Source organism: Triturus cristatus, chromosome 12 (assembly GCF_964204655.1).
Source record: "Triturus cristatus chromosome 12, aTriCri1.1, whole genome shotgun sequence".
Lineage (NCBI taxonomy): Eukaryota > Metazoa > Chordata > Amphibia > Caudata > Salamandridae > Triturus > Triturus cristatus.
In genome coordinates this window covers 136,468,058-136,482,106 of record NC_140595.1, presented here as the reverse complement: position 1 = coordinate 136,482,106, position 14,049 = coordinate 136,468,058, and positions in this window count along the sequence as shown.

Sequence of the window (14,049 nt, the reverse complement as noted above, 5' to 3'; positions counted from 1 at the left end):
AATCCAACTTAAACTGGCATGTATCACTCACAAGGCTCTATACTCAAATTACCCTGCATTTCTTGCCCAGAAACTAATGGTATCTGGAGGAACCAGAAACTTGCGTTCTGCCAGAGACCTCTTGCTCCAACCAGCACGCTTGCGGTAAAAAAAAACGTACAATCAGGCCTTCTCTGGGGCCGCACCAAGAATATGGAACTCACTCCCACCCGCCATTAGAAGAATTCCATCTCTGACATGCTTTAAAAAGGAGGCCAAGAGGAGCCTAGCTCGCAACCAAGATGGCCGCGTAGGCTTGTGGCTCCCGAGGGCCTCCGCAACCTCCCACGTCTATCCTGTCATAATCCTGATTTTTTCGACGGGCTTTTGTCTATGATCTTGCGCTAAGGTGCCACTCGTTTTCCGAATCGAAATTGGACTCCGGGAACCGTTTTTTTGGCGATCTGAGGTGTGCGGCCTTCTCCGGCCTTGGTCCCGGACTCGGGTTGGTGAGGTGCCCGGCTGCGAAGTGAACATATACCCGACAGAACCATTGTTTGTTTGATATATGATCGCCCAGGTTCTGAGGGTTCTGAGGGATACTGGGTTACCCCATTGTTACTACAATGCGAAGTGAACAACAGCGGCATGCCAGGCTGGGCCTGCCCCGGACCCCGCACTTTCACTTTCGGTTTCGAGTTGGTCTACTGACACTGATGAGGAGACATTGGGAGAGCTGCGCCGAGTACAGAGTGCAAAGCCTAGTCTTGACCTGTAAACGGGCCTACTTCAGCTAGCGGCCCAGATCTCCTAGCCTTCCTCCGGGTGCTGGAGGGTGCTGACCTTACTGATCGCTGACGATGACGACAAGAGTGGATGGCGACAAACTGAAACCCAAATCTACCCGGAGGGGAGCCTATTCCCAGGCCAACAATATGGACCGCTATGCGCAGCCAAAGGGATCCCCTGGTGGATCACGTAAATCGCCTGAGCCGCCCAAGGAGGCATCGGGCGCATCACCCGAATTGACTCTGCTGGATGTCATGGGGGCCATTGAGGAGATGAAGGTGACTGTGAACCAACAACTGGATACTCTGGCCAACAAATTGGACTCGGTGCTGATTGATGTCACCTTGGTCAGAGCGGACCTGTCGAAAACCAATGACCGGGTCGACTCGTTGGCCCAAGCGTCGTCGAGCCTAACGGTAGATGTGGCCGCTTTGCAGACGACGGTGCGGAGGCTACAGCTCACTAGTGACCTGACTGAGCGTCGCCTCGAGGACTCTGAAGGCAGGGCCAGGCGGAACAACGTCCGCATTATCGGCGTGCCCGAACGATCGGAGGAGTCTGCTGTGGATCTCTTTGTGGAGGATCTAGTGGTGACTCATCTAGCACCCAAAGGGCTGAGCAAGTTCTTCGCTGTTGAACGGGCCCACAGGGTTCCAGGGGGTGCGCCTAAGGTGGGGGCCCCCCCGCGGCCGATCATTGCCCGACTTTTTAATTTTTGGGATAGAGACGCTATCCTGCAGGCGTCGAGGGTGGCTGGGCCATTACGATTTGAGAACTCTAATGTTAGCTTTTACCCAGACTTTACGCAAGCGGTTCAAAAGCAACGGATGGGTTTCTCGGCCATCAAACGGCGCTTGAGAGACATGGACTTCAAGTATGCGATGCTATTCCCGGCTAGGCTGCGGGTCGAGCTAGATGGTCGCTCACACTTCTTCGACCGGCCGGAGGCGGTGGGAGAGTGGCTGGATGCCCTGCCCAAGAGTAGGGAGCCGGAGGGTCGGATGACGGAGAGCGGAGAGGGTCTGACGGAGTAGGAATGGGACAGTGATTTTGGCGCTGGACTGCACTGGTAACGTTTTGCACCTGTGGCTGCACTGGACTCCAGTTTGTGACACTTTGCCCCGTGGTGTTTGGAGGTTGCGTGGGGCTTGCTGGGGCCCTTTCCTCCTTCTGGGGGTTCTTTTTTTGTCCTTTCTGTAGTGAATTTTATATTGGGGCGACAGGCACACTGCAGGTTGGGGGGGCTGTTCGGGCTCACGCAGGGGTGCAGGGAGGGGGGAGTTTTGTTGGGGTTGATGGGGTGGGGTTGGGGGTTGTTTGTTTGTTTCACAAGGCGGGGTAATATTTCATGTTGTGCTACTATGATTGTGCTCCCCGGGAGAGGGATGTTTTGTGTTGGGAGGGATGGGGGGTAGGGGGCTGAAACTTCTTTCCTGGAATGTGAATGGGCTGGGGGACAAGATAAAGCGGGGGTAGTCCTGCAGTTCTTGAAACATATTTCGCCTGACATTGTGTTCCTGCAGGAAACGCACCTCATAGGGAACTCTTTCCATGCCATGAACAGACGAGGGTATCGCCTTCTGGCCCATTCTGGTTTCACCTCTGGCTCGAGGGGAGTGGGCATTTTAGTCAGGACCTCTCTCCCGTTGGTGGTGGATGAGGTGCTCCACGACGACAGAGGGCACTACACTGCGCTGGTGGGGAGGTGGGAGGGTAGGTTGATTACGCTGGTCACGGTCTATGTGCCGCCGGGCCTGCAGACGACCACCTATGCCGATTTGGGATGCCTGCTGCTTGGGCTTCCGGGGGGGGTGTTGGTCCTGGGGGGGGACTTTAACGCTGTGGTTTCCGGAGTTGAGGATCGATACCCCCCTAGGGACCTCCCTCGGGCCCAGAACTGGCTGGGGGGCTTTCTGGATACCCTGGGACTGATAGATTGCTGGCGGTTGAAACACCCTGGACAGGCGCAGTATACCTTCCATTCCGGGGCCCATGGTAGTCTTTCGAGGCTTGACTATATGCTAGTGCCTGCGGCCCAAGCTGGGATGATCGGGGAGGTGCGACATTTGGCACGCGGTATATCAGATCACTCCCCCCTCTTGTTACACCTAGATATTGCCCTGGAGGCGGAGGGGAGGGTGGCGCCGATCAACCCCTGGTACCTACGAAACCCCATGATTCGTGCAGACCTGGTTAAGTCTCTGGAACACTACTTTAATGACAACGTGGGGTCGGTGTCTTCCGCCATCTCCCTTTGGGAGGCCTTTAAGACGGTGCTCCGGGGCCAGGCCCTATCTCTCATTTCCTACACCAAAAAATGCGCTGCGCAGGAGGTTGTTCGACTAGAAGATGAGATCACTGAGTTGGAGAGTGATTTGGAGCAAGGTGTTACGGATGATAGGTTGCATGTGTTGGAGCTTAAGCAGGCCGACTATAAGGCACTGGTTACTGAATCTGCTAGGAGTATGAGCAGGGAGCAGCAGGGGCGTTTGTATGATATGGGTGATAAGGCCGGGAAGTTGATTGCTTGGTTGGATAAGAAGGAGAGAGCGAGTCGAGTGGTACCGGAGGTTGAAAGGGTGGACGGTGTGTGTGTGACGGACCCCGGTGATATAGTTGATTGCTTCGCGGAGTATTTTCACGGGGTCTACTCTCCGGTCTCAGAGCGCTCGGAGGAAGACTCTCGACTGCTGCTTCGAGACATTACTCTGCCTTCCTTATCTGATGAGGATAAAGTATTGATGGATGCGGCCCTGTCGCCAGATGAGATTGCTTTGGCCATTCGCTCTATTGCCTCGGGTAAGGCCATGGGTCCTAACGGACTTCCCATCGAATTATACAAGTTGCGCCCAGATGTGATTGCGCCTTATCTCCGAGACATGTTCCTTGAGGCTAAGGCGGCGGGCTCCCTCCCCCCTGACCAACGTCTTGCTACTATTGTGGTTATCCATAAGGAGGGGAAGCCGCGGGATCGGTGTGCTTCTTACAGGCCCATCTCCTTGTTAAACGCGGAGCCCAAAATCCTCGCCAAGGTACTGGCCAATCGTCTGATCCGGGTTGTGGGCGACCTGATTCATCAGGATCAATCCGGCTTTATACCCCATCGCAATACCGCTTTGAACCTGCGGCGATTGCATGGCGTCCTTGCTCGCGCTCCATTCATTCGTGAGCCGGCCATTTTGGCGTCCTTGGACGCTACCATGGCGTTTGATACCTTGGAATGGCCGTACATCTGGGCAGCATTGGCGAAGTTTGGTTTTGGCCCGGGTTTTATCGGTTGGGTGAAATTGCTTTATGACAATCCACTGGCACAGGTGGTGGTCAACGGACGTGTCTCGGCTCCCTTTGCTTTGGTAAGGGGCACCCGACAGGGATGTCCACTGTCGCCTCTTCTTTTTGCGCTTTGTCTGGAGCCCCTTGCGGAGTGGTTGCGGTGGGAACCCTCGATGCGTGGCCTTAGATGGACGCCGGAATACGAGGATCGGGTCTCCCTATACGCGGACGATATCCTTTTGTATCTTGCATCACCGCGCAAATCGCTCATTGTGTTGGTGGATGTTTTGAGCTCCTTTGGTCGCAATTCCGGATTGGTCATCAACTGGGCTAAGTCCTGTGTCTACGTTCTTTCCGGGGAGGCCCCCCCCCTTCCGCGGGGGTGCCCTATCCAGATTGCGCCGTCGGGATTTACGTATTTGGGAATCTTTATAACACTGGACCCGGTGGCCCGCTACGAACGGAATCTCCTCCCCCCCCTTCAGCGCCTAAGGGCGGATGTGGCGGGTTGGCGGCGGTTGCCGCTCTCGCCACTTGGCCGGGCAGCACTGTTCAAAATGATGTCGCTGCCATGCTTTTTGTACGCTCTGCAGAACACCATGGACGTAGTGCCAGCCCGTTATTTTCGGGAGGTGGAGTGTCTCCAGCGTCGATTGTTTTGGGATGGGCGGCCGCGGATTGCTCTTGCCAAACTAACTCTACCGTGGTATGATGGGGGGGTCGCCCTCCCTGACATTAAGCGATACTACTGGGCCTCCCAGTTGGCTGCCGTCAATCACGGGATGTATGGCCCTGCTTTGAACCCGGCTTTTGAGATGGACAAATTGCTATTGCCGGGCGGAGACTATAATCCAGCGCTATACTCGGGGTCCCTTGATGCGCGGTTGACGGGCCCGACGCAGGTCGCGGTACAGGTGTGGCATGCAGCAAATGCGGCGATGGGGTTGAGGGATCGTTTGACTCGGGCTACGCCATTGTATGCGTCCCAGCGTTTGGGTTATCTGTATACTACGAAAGGCTTTGATAAGTGGGATACGATTGGTATCAGCACGGTAGGGGATCTCTGGACGAAAGGGAAATTTAAGACGTTCGACATGCTGAAAACTGAATACCAGTTGAATGATAGGGAATACTATCGGTATGCTCAGGTCCATCATGCCTTGTGTTCCGTGTTTTCGGACGTGGCGGCTATTCCGGAGCATTCCCCGTTGGAGGACAGGATATTGGACGGCTATGTGCCGGATAGCACCATTTCGCTGATTTATAAGAAGCTTATTAATGATCGGATGGGTTTGCTGGCTTCATTGCGGGAGACATGGATTGCCGACGGTTTAGAACTGGACGACGAGGATTGGGTGTCGGCGGTGGCCTCCCCGAAAGAGGTGGCTATCCCGGCCCGGTTGCGGTTCGTCCAGCTTAAAATACTCCATAGAGTGTACGTCACGGGGCCTGCTCTGATGCGTATGGGGTATTCGGTGGATGGTTTGTGTAAGCGAGGCTGTGGACTCCTGGGGAGTTTCCTCCATATCCTGTGGGAGTGTCCGGAGGTGACTCGGTTTTGGCGCAGAGTGCATGCGGTGTTAGAAGAAGTCACGCATGTTGCCTTGTTGCCGGAGGCACGAAGATGTTTGCTGAATGTCTGGGAGCCGACTGATTACAATGTGACGCAGACGCAATGGGTGACTCTGGGCTATATGGTAGCGAAGCGTGACATTGCACAATTGTGGGGCTCCCAGAGGCCACCCACGGTCTCCGAGTGGAAAGAACACATGGACTGGTGTATGTTCAGAGAGAAAACGGTGTATGTTGCGAGAGGCAAGCCTGGGAAGTGGATTAAGGTGTGGGGTCCCTGGAACTCCTATCGTGGAGGTATATGCGCCCCGCCTCAGATGCGTGAGATAGATGCCGCTCTGTCTCCCTAGCCCGCGCATTCCGGTATGCTCCTGTGACATGCGAATTTGGTTTCTTCGGCCTTGCCCCCCCCCCCTCTGTCTACCCGGGTTGGATTACTCCCTCGATACGAGGGGCACATGCTGCTGCTATTAATTTCCTCTGCCTTGTGTGTTTGCTGTTTTTCATTTCCTAAAAATATGAAACCTTTCTTGTTTGTTTATGGACTGCGGTTGCGGCCGACTGCGATGATTAACTCTCCAGTGACCCCTTTTTTGTTGCTTCATCGATGTGAATGTTCAGCTGTGCCTAGGGTTACACTGCATTTTAGCGGCCGGCCTGTTGGTTGTAGGCCCATACTTGTATTTCTCTGAAATTGTAATAAAGGTTTTTAAAAAAAAAAAAAAAAAAAAAAAGGAGGCCAAAATCTTCCTAATGGGCAAATTACTCTCCTAACTCTTGCGTGCAATCACCTCAGCAATTTTGATCTTCCGTATACTGCCACACCTTCGATTACCCGGATGCTATCCACCCGGCACCTCCAGGCATCCCACCCTGGGATCTGGGACCTCTTTTTCTCGTAAAATATTTTTACATGTTTTTATCTTATATATTTCCACCCCCCCCCTTCTAAGTCTCTTGTATACAACCTGCTAATCCTGTAAAGCACTCTGATACCCTAACGGGTCAAGTTCGCGCTCTATAAAACACACATAAATAAAAACTTGCTATTTGTTTTTATTTTGCTGACCTTTTTATTGAAAATACTTTTATCATGTAATTATCACAGTATTTCAGTAAGAGAGTCAGACGTATCTCATGATTATATATTTGAAATCATTGATATGCTCAACGCTTGCCTCAAAATGTGAATTAATTAAAAAAATATTGTATCTATCTATTATTTAATATACAAGACTATAAAAAGGGCAAGATTGACCAGTGTGTCGATGTGGGGCTGAACTGTACCGGAATTTCATGATTCCTGCTTGACATAAATTTACAAACAATGAATTTAGGGGTAATTTACTCAGTTAGTGGTTATTCTGAAAATCTGGTATGTGTCTGCTCCTCTTTGGCCAATTTTCTGCAAATCTGCTTCAGAGGTGTCAGACCTTTTGAATTCTGTTATCGCCATGCCACTATTTGCAGCCATGGCCAAGCACTCTTCCCTTCATGGCGAAAGCCTACAGTTGGATCTTATTTTGCTTATGGATCTTCGCAGGTCCTTTCATTGATAGTTCTGGAGTTCAAATGGCTGAAGTTGCTGCTGCCTAAAACAAACAAAAATCATAAATAGCTTTGAAATAACCCATTCCAAATTTTTGGGGAAGAACCCTGGGGTAAACTGAAGATAACCCAAGAACATGTGTTTATGATTTTGTCATCTCTGTTGATTAAGAAAATCAAACACCGCCCTGACCAATAAATAATTCTTACCAGACGTGAGTAGAGATATCTTTTACAATAGCATTAGTTCTGCTGCATTGATGCCTGAACTATCATGTGCTAGGTGTGTGACCTGCATTATGCATCTGCAAAATGCCATCAATGCACTGAAAATGAATGTGGCACTGTGCAAGGGAGCATCAAGGAGAACATCCAGCGGTCCCGTGGATCGCAGTCTGCTTCCCAAATACCGTGGCTGAAATTGACATGGTGCAAGCTGTCCTTTAGGAACAGCTTACACTTTTTTATAATTCATACCATACTCTTTTAGAAGTCATATTCTAACTATGATGGGCAACTGCAAAAGCATTTTCAGACCATAAATACATATTCATGCATGTAGCAAGAAAGGGTGGAACACACTTTTCTGGCTCTTTGTCCATAGGAATGGTGAAGGACTCACAAAGTGCGTATTGCAAATCCCAAAGCCAATAGTGACTCACAATCTCTCTTTAGAAATGTCAATAGCTCAAACTCGCGTAAATGCGAGACCTATTGCATTGCAAATGCTTGTTCCTAAAGTTAATACTTCCGGCCTCAAGGCTACAGCTGCCGACTTTGGAGCTGGAAAACCAGGATCGAGCCTCGGCATCGACTAAGAATCCTGTGATTCTGTGCAAATCACTTAATCTGCCCTTGCCTACCAAAAAATGAAGGTGTCCTCGTGTAACGTAACTGGTGCAGATGTAAAGCGCTCCACTACCTTGTTGAGTTCGCGTTGAAAAAATCTGCAAAAAATAAATAAATACAAAACCTGCACCGGAGACGCCAGTGATGTCGATACTAGTCGGTTTCAGAATAAGGACTGGAACTGCGACAATTAGGGACGTTGTTATTAACAGTGGTGCGTTGCAGTGCCACTAGTGCCCACGGCACTCTCTTGAGGTCTACTCTTTTATTATTCAACCAGGGAGCACGGGGGAACCCATTTTTCTGGGCTTTCCTTAGAGCCCATGTCACCGCCGCTAGGTCGCTAAGGACAAAGGGCTGTTGTTTTTAGCCTGGAAATAAAAGTTTGACTGGATGCTTCGGTGCATTGAATCCCTCTCATGCTCAGGCTAACAGACCCTGGTCCAGAACAACGCTGCTGCAAGCCCGCCCCTTTCTGATGTTACAACAGTGCATCCCTTCCCTCGTAATGTCACGCCGTGCTAAAAAAGAACGCAAACAGTATTCGCCGGTGAAGAGAACGGGAGGATAGAACACTGCGAAAAGCAAACCCCCCCCCCCCCCGCTGGCGCAGCAGAAATGGTTTCGCCGGTCACTGTGGTGAGTAATTCCGGTTAAAGAAGCGAACAACGGCCTCCACCAGCAGGACACAACAGGTGGGAGGAAGCACTGACTCCGGTGGCGTAGGCCACTCCTTGAACACAGCCCCCCTTTAAAAACATGCACCCGTGAGCCCAGCCCGCCTACCTCTCCCAGAGGAGTCTGCTTGGCAACCACTCCTTGCCGCATAACACCATAGCAGCTCTTACCTTATTCTTCGCCGGTCTGGCCTCGGTTCCCAAAAATGCAACAATCCTCTGGCGTGAAAGCTGTTTGTACGATAGCCCCACCACAATCCCTCCACCTCCAAGTGACTACAACAAACAAGATGGATAATGTGTAGCGGGCGCCTTCGGTCCTAAGCACGCAGGGCCGGATAAAAAGACCCCAAGGTTAAGAACCAATATACAAACACAAAAGATACACAGCCGACTGATAAAGCGCACATCAATATCAAAGTCCCATATTAGTACGTTTCCTGTGCCAGGCAACTCCGAGATCTGCTGTGTTTGGATCCCACTGGAAAACCAGAGAAAACAAATGGAAAGAAGTGGAGGTGGCACCAGGTATGAAGTCACAGTCACGTGAAAATGGATTGGTTCACTGTGGTACTTTATTCTCCTTCATATAACATGTAAAAACAGCCAACGCGTTTCGTTCCGTTTAAAGGAACTTCATCAGGGCAGAAAGTAAATCCAAAGGTGAACGCTCTGTGTAAGTTTTTTCGTAAATATCTGAAGAAAATAAAGATCCGGAATGGCAAAAGTCAATCAGAAATGTAATTCCGAAAGCGACCTTATGTTCGAAAGCTTCTCTGTACGTTATCCAGAAAAAAATAAGTGTCAAAGGTTGACGAAGTCTAATAAGTTGATGGCGTTACGATTGACGCCTCACGATCACAGATTAGGCACCCACAGTCCAAAGGAGAAGCCTTTGGACTGTGGGTGCCTAATCTGTGATCGTGAGGCGTCAATCGTAACGCCATCAACTTATTAGACTTCGTCAACCTTTGACACTTATTTTTTTCTGGATAACGTACAGAGAAGCTTTCGAACATAAGGTCGCTTTCGGAATTACATTTCTGATTGACTTTTGCCATTCCGGATCTTTATTTTCTTCAGATATTTACGAAAAAACTTACACAGAGCGTTCACCTTTGGATTTACTTTCTGCCCTGATGAAGTTCCTTTAAACGGAACGAAACGCGTTGGCTGTTTTTACATGTTATATGAAGGAGAATAAAGTACCACAGTGAACCAATCCATTTTCACGTGACTGTGACTTCATACCTGGTGCCACCTCCACTTCTTTCCAAAGGTTAAGAACCATCCTGAGTCATGGGCTGATCCCAAGTGGCATGCGCCTCATCAATCCTCCAGTCCTTAAGGCGCTGACAATGTGAGCAAGCGGCACTGAAAGCGATAGCAAAAGCGATCGCTATTGTAAACAAGAGGGAAATAAACTATTCCAAGCTGTTTCTACAGCTAAAAAAGCAAAACTGCAGGAATTGCCTTTTTGCGACTTGCACCCAAATTCTGGAATCAAATGCCAGAGGACTTAAGAAGCGCTCCTAACATACTTACCTTCCACAAAAAGCTCCGGGAGTGCGTATTCACAGGAAGTGGCCGGCACAACAGCGACTCGTGCACACACGCATTTCTTACGTACTGAGGACATCCCGAGCTGAGCATGCATGCTGGAAACCTTGCCTGGAACATGGGCGGGGCATGGAGCGCGCGGCAGGAAGTGTCGGGGGCGCCAGTAAGCTGAGGGAGCCCCGCGTGTTGCAGCCTGCGTGAAGGAGCCCACCCCGCAGAGAGAAGTCCGGCAGGAGCCCACCCCGCCTTCATGAATGCCTCTTCAGGATTTCAGGCGGGGCTCTGTGAGCATGACGGAGCCCTGCGTGTTGCTGCACCAGTGACCGGGTGAACAAACCCCCCCTGCCATGGGAAGCACGTGTGCAGCGCGCAGTGAGTTCCCATGAAGTAGCATGCTATGCGTCTGGGGGAGAGGAAAAGTGAAAGCAAGCCATGGCGCGCTGTGTTCACGCGGGGATAGGAGATGTGCACGCCTACGGAGTAGGGGACAGGAGATGTGCACATCGCGTGTCTGTACGTGCGTGTTCATGGGCGCGTTCACGTTTCCAGTCCGGACTGCGCATGCACATCTCCTGTCTCCCTTCCGATGCAAGTCAGTAACAATAGATCTCGCTAGTGACAGAGCTTTAGCTGCATCGCTAGGCGAGACCTAAAAAGGACTGCTGCAAATGTTATCATTAAGAATTGTAATTATAAGTTGATAAAAGACATATACAAGTTTTCTGGCAAAGAGCCTTGTGACAATACAACCCGTCATAACCTTTTTGAAAGACCCATCAATTGTTATATTTTCTTATAAAGAAAAAAATACCTGATCCCCCTCAAACCCCCACCCTCCACCCATGGCCTGGATCTCTCCAATCAAAACCAGTGTCTCACTCTGCACAAGCTGAAATTGCCTCCAGCACACACCGCAGTAAGAGTACAGAACAAAGACTGCTGAGCTCCCTGGAGATTTAGGATGTATACTTTTATGTTCCTGTTAGGCATAATGAGGAACCCTACACAACTGTACAAGACACTCGTGTGTCACCTAAACATGGATCCACAGAATGTCTGAAGATCTGTGTTAAGCGGCTCTGTTCATGGGCATGCAGTAGGCCCACCACTATTCCTACATCACCTGGTGAGGGTTCATCATGGGAGCCATCTGATCAGGCCTGCTTCTAACCCTAGCTTCTACAAGAGGTACTCAAAATGCTTCCCAGCTTCATGAATTAGGGTCTAGTCCCTCAATTATATTTTGGACTCCAGACCCTAAAGGTCCTTTCAACTATCATAGCGAGTAGTGACCATTACATTGACAGTAGATCTTTTATGAAAAAATGCCACCATGACAGTCTGGCAGTTCTAGAAGTGAATGCATTCATTGTGGTTTCCCTGCCAGGCTCCACATGTGTTCCCTGCAGCCTTACATGGAAGAGTAGCATTGTCCGAGTTTGATTCCAGGCCTGTCCTTTTCCACCCACCTCTCCTGCCTGTTCTCAGGCGTGACCCCAAACCCTCAGCCCACTGATGGGAAGCTGATTCTTCTTACCAAGGCTGCAGACTGAAGTAAACACCATCCAAAGCAGAGAAAGATGCTAACCATAGGAAGCACTAAAAAAAACCAGTCTGGTTCTGAAGTCTGCAATGTTGTCACTGTGAAGAACGAGATCATATTGCCATATATTTTCCCCAAAGTCCTAAAGATCGATGGAAGTTATAGAGGCTCGAAAAAAAACTATGAGAGTTGGGGACAGACTCCATGTGCTGATTCACCGCCAGCAAAGCCAGCATTTAAGATGAAATCCTGTTGTGTGACTGGCTATGATTTAATCTGACCCATCCATTCCAGCCTTTCAGAAGCGCATCTGTCATATGAGTGACCCTTACCCAGCCCTACTGCATATTTACAGGTGATCATCACCTATGGTTACTATTGCTCAGCACTGCAAATGGAAGTGATGACACATGGTGGGCTGTGCTCAAAATCTGTTCACCTTCCAGAGATGAGTCTGGCAGGTAGCTGCAGTACTGCCAAGATGCCACGTGTATTGAGTCAAACCCCCAGCTGGTCTGGACTTCTCTACCACCATCCCGCTGCCATTCAGGAGTTGCAGATTTCCTTTATTCCTTTACATGTGTGGACTGTGACTTCTCAGCACATGAAGGACTGTTTGCTCATAAACCAAAACTGGTTTCGAAAATCATATCTAACATGTGTAAGTGTCCCTGAGTTCAGAATGTTCTACGGATCTTCTCTGAAATTGCAAAATAGGATTCTAGGGCTAAAGTTTCTCGCTAGAACCAACACAGAGGACTTCCTTGAGTTGAGCTCCTATTAGTAATCTACCTACCTTCTTATGGTGGAGGCCTAATTTGGTTATACAGCCACTGCAGGGCTTTTGGGGGTCACTGTCAGAGACAAAAGGCAGATGTAAACTGATTGAAACCCTGATAATCCCAAGCAGTTGTGCCCATGAGCAAGCGACTGACCATAGGTACAGCCCAAGTGGCCAGCGCTTCTCAATGAGCAACACGGATGTGATTTTAGTTTTATAAAGTGACACTCTTAGTTTAATTAGGAAGTCTAGAGAAAGTTTCTTTGTCAAGTTTCTTTTGCAGTGGGTAATTGCATAATCTATCTAACAGGCCATTCTGTTGAAGATTTAGCAAGCAGAAGCCAGGTGCTTCTATTTTTACATCATCTACAGTCACCAAAAAACTGGAGATAAATTGTGGCCTTACTTCAGAACTTCATCATGCATCACTTTTCCTGGAACATATAATCCTTTTTTTCATCCAGATGAAGCCTTCTTCCTTTTGATATTGATCTGGTTCTTTAATACATTTTTCCAATACTTCACCTAGAACTTGTGCTTCTTTAGCCTTTACATTAACCCCAATGGATTATTTTACTCTGATTAAAGGATTGACAATGAATCAATTTTTGGCAGTACGCTTTACAGAATTAAACCAGGAAACAGTTTGAATCTGAGGTATTGCCTGCCTGCAGCTAGGCCAGTGCCTCTCCCAACTTTTCAACAGGGAGCTGAGCCTCAAGCATGACTCCTATTCGGTGTTTGTCGCTTGACCTGGAAGACAACATGATCTGGTACTGTGGCATTGAATATATGGCTTTGTATAGAAGGCCACAAAGTAGTCTACTATAGGAACTTCTCTGGAGATAACTGACCCCTTGTCATTCAGTAGATATACAATATGCCCATGTTTGAGGGTGCTAGAACAGAGCCAATGTAGTGTTTTACTTGATTTGACTCCCCCCATTGGTATAGGCGGCTCTGCATGGCCAGCCAGGCTAATTGGGCCTCAGTCATCAGATTTTTAAGTATGGTGGATTGTGTATAAAGCAAGTCCCAGAGAAGGTCAGGTTGCAGCTTTAAGAGACATTTGGACTCTTGGCCAAGGATATGCCTCTCCATCTCCGTGATTTCCTGCAACTTACTTTTTCTTAGGCTGGCCAGGTGACTAATCAGCTCAACCCGCAGCGTGGCTTTAAGCATCTCCCATAGTGCTCGCGCCAAGATGACTAATCGACCATTGGAGGACAAATAGTTTTCAATAGCCGAAAGTACGTGATCTCTGCTTGCTGGGTTTATGGGCACCCATGCCCGCAAGCGCCATGCCGGGTGGGTCCACTGCAGTCCCAGTCGCAACTCCAGTGCCACTGGGAAGTGATCCGACAGTCCCTACGCTTGAATGTGGGCCTCTTGTACTATGTGGATTTTACCGTTGAGCATCAGGAAACAGTCTAGTTGGGAAAAGGTTTTATGAGCTGCTGAGTAGAATGTGTATGCTT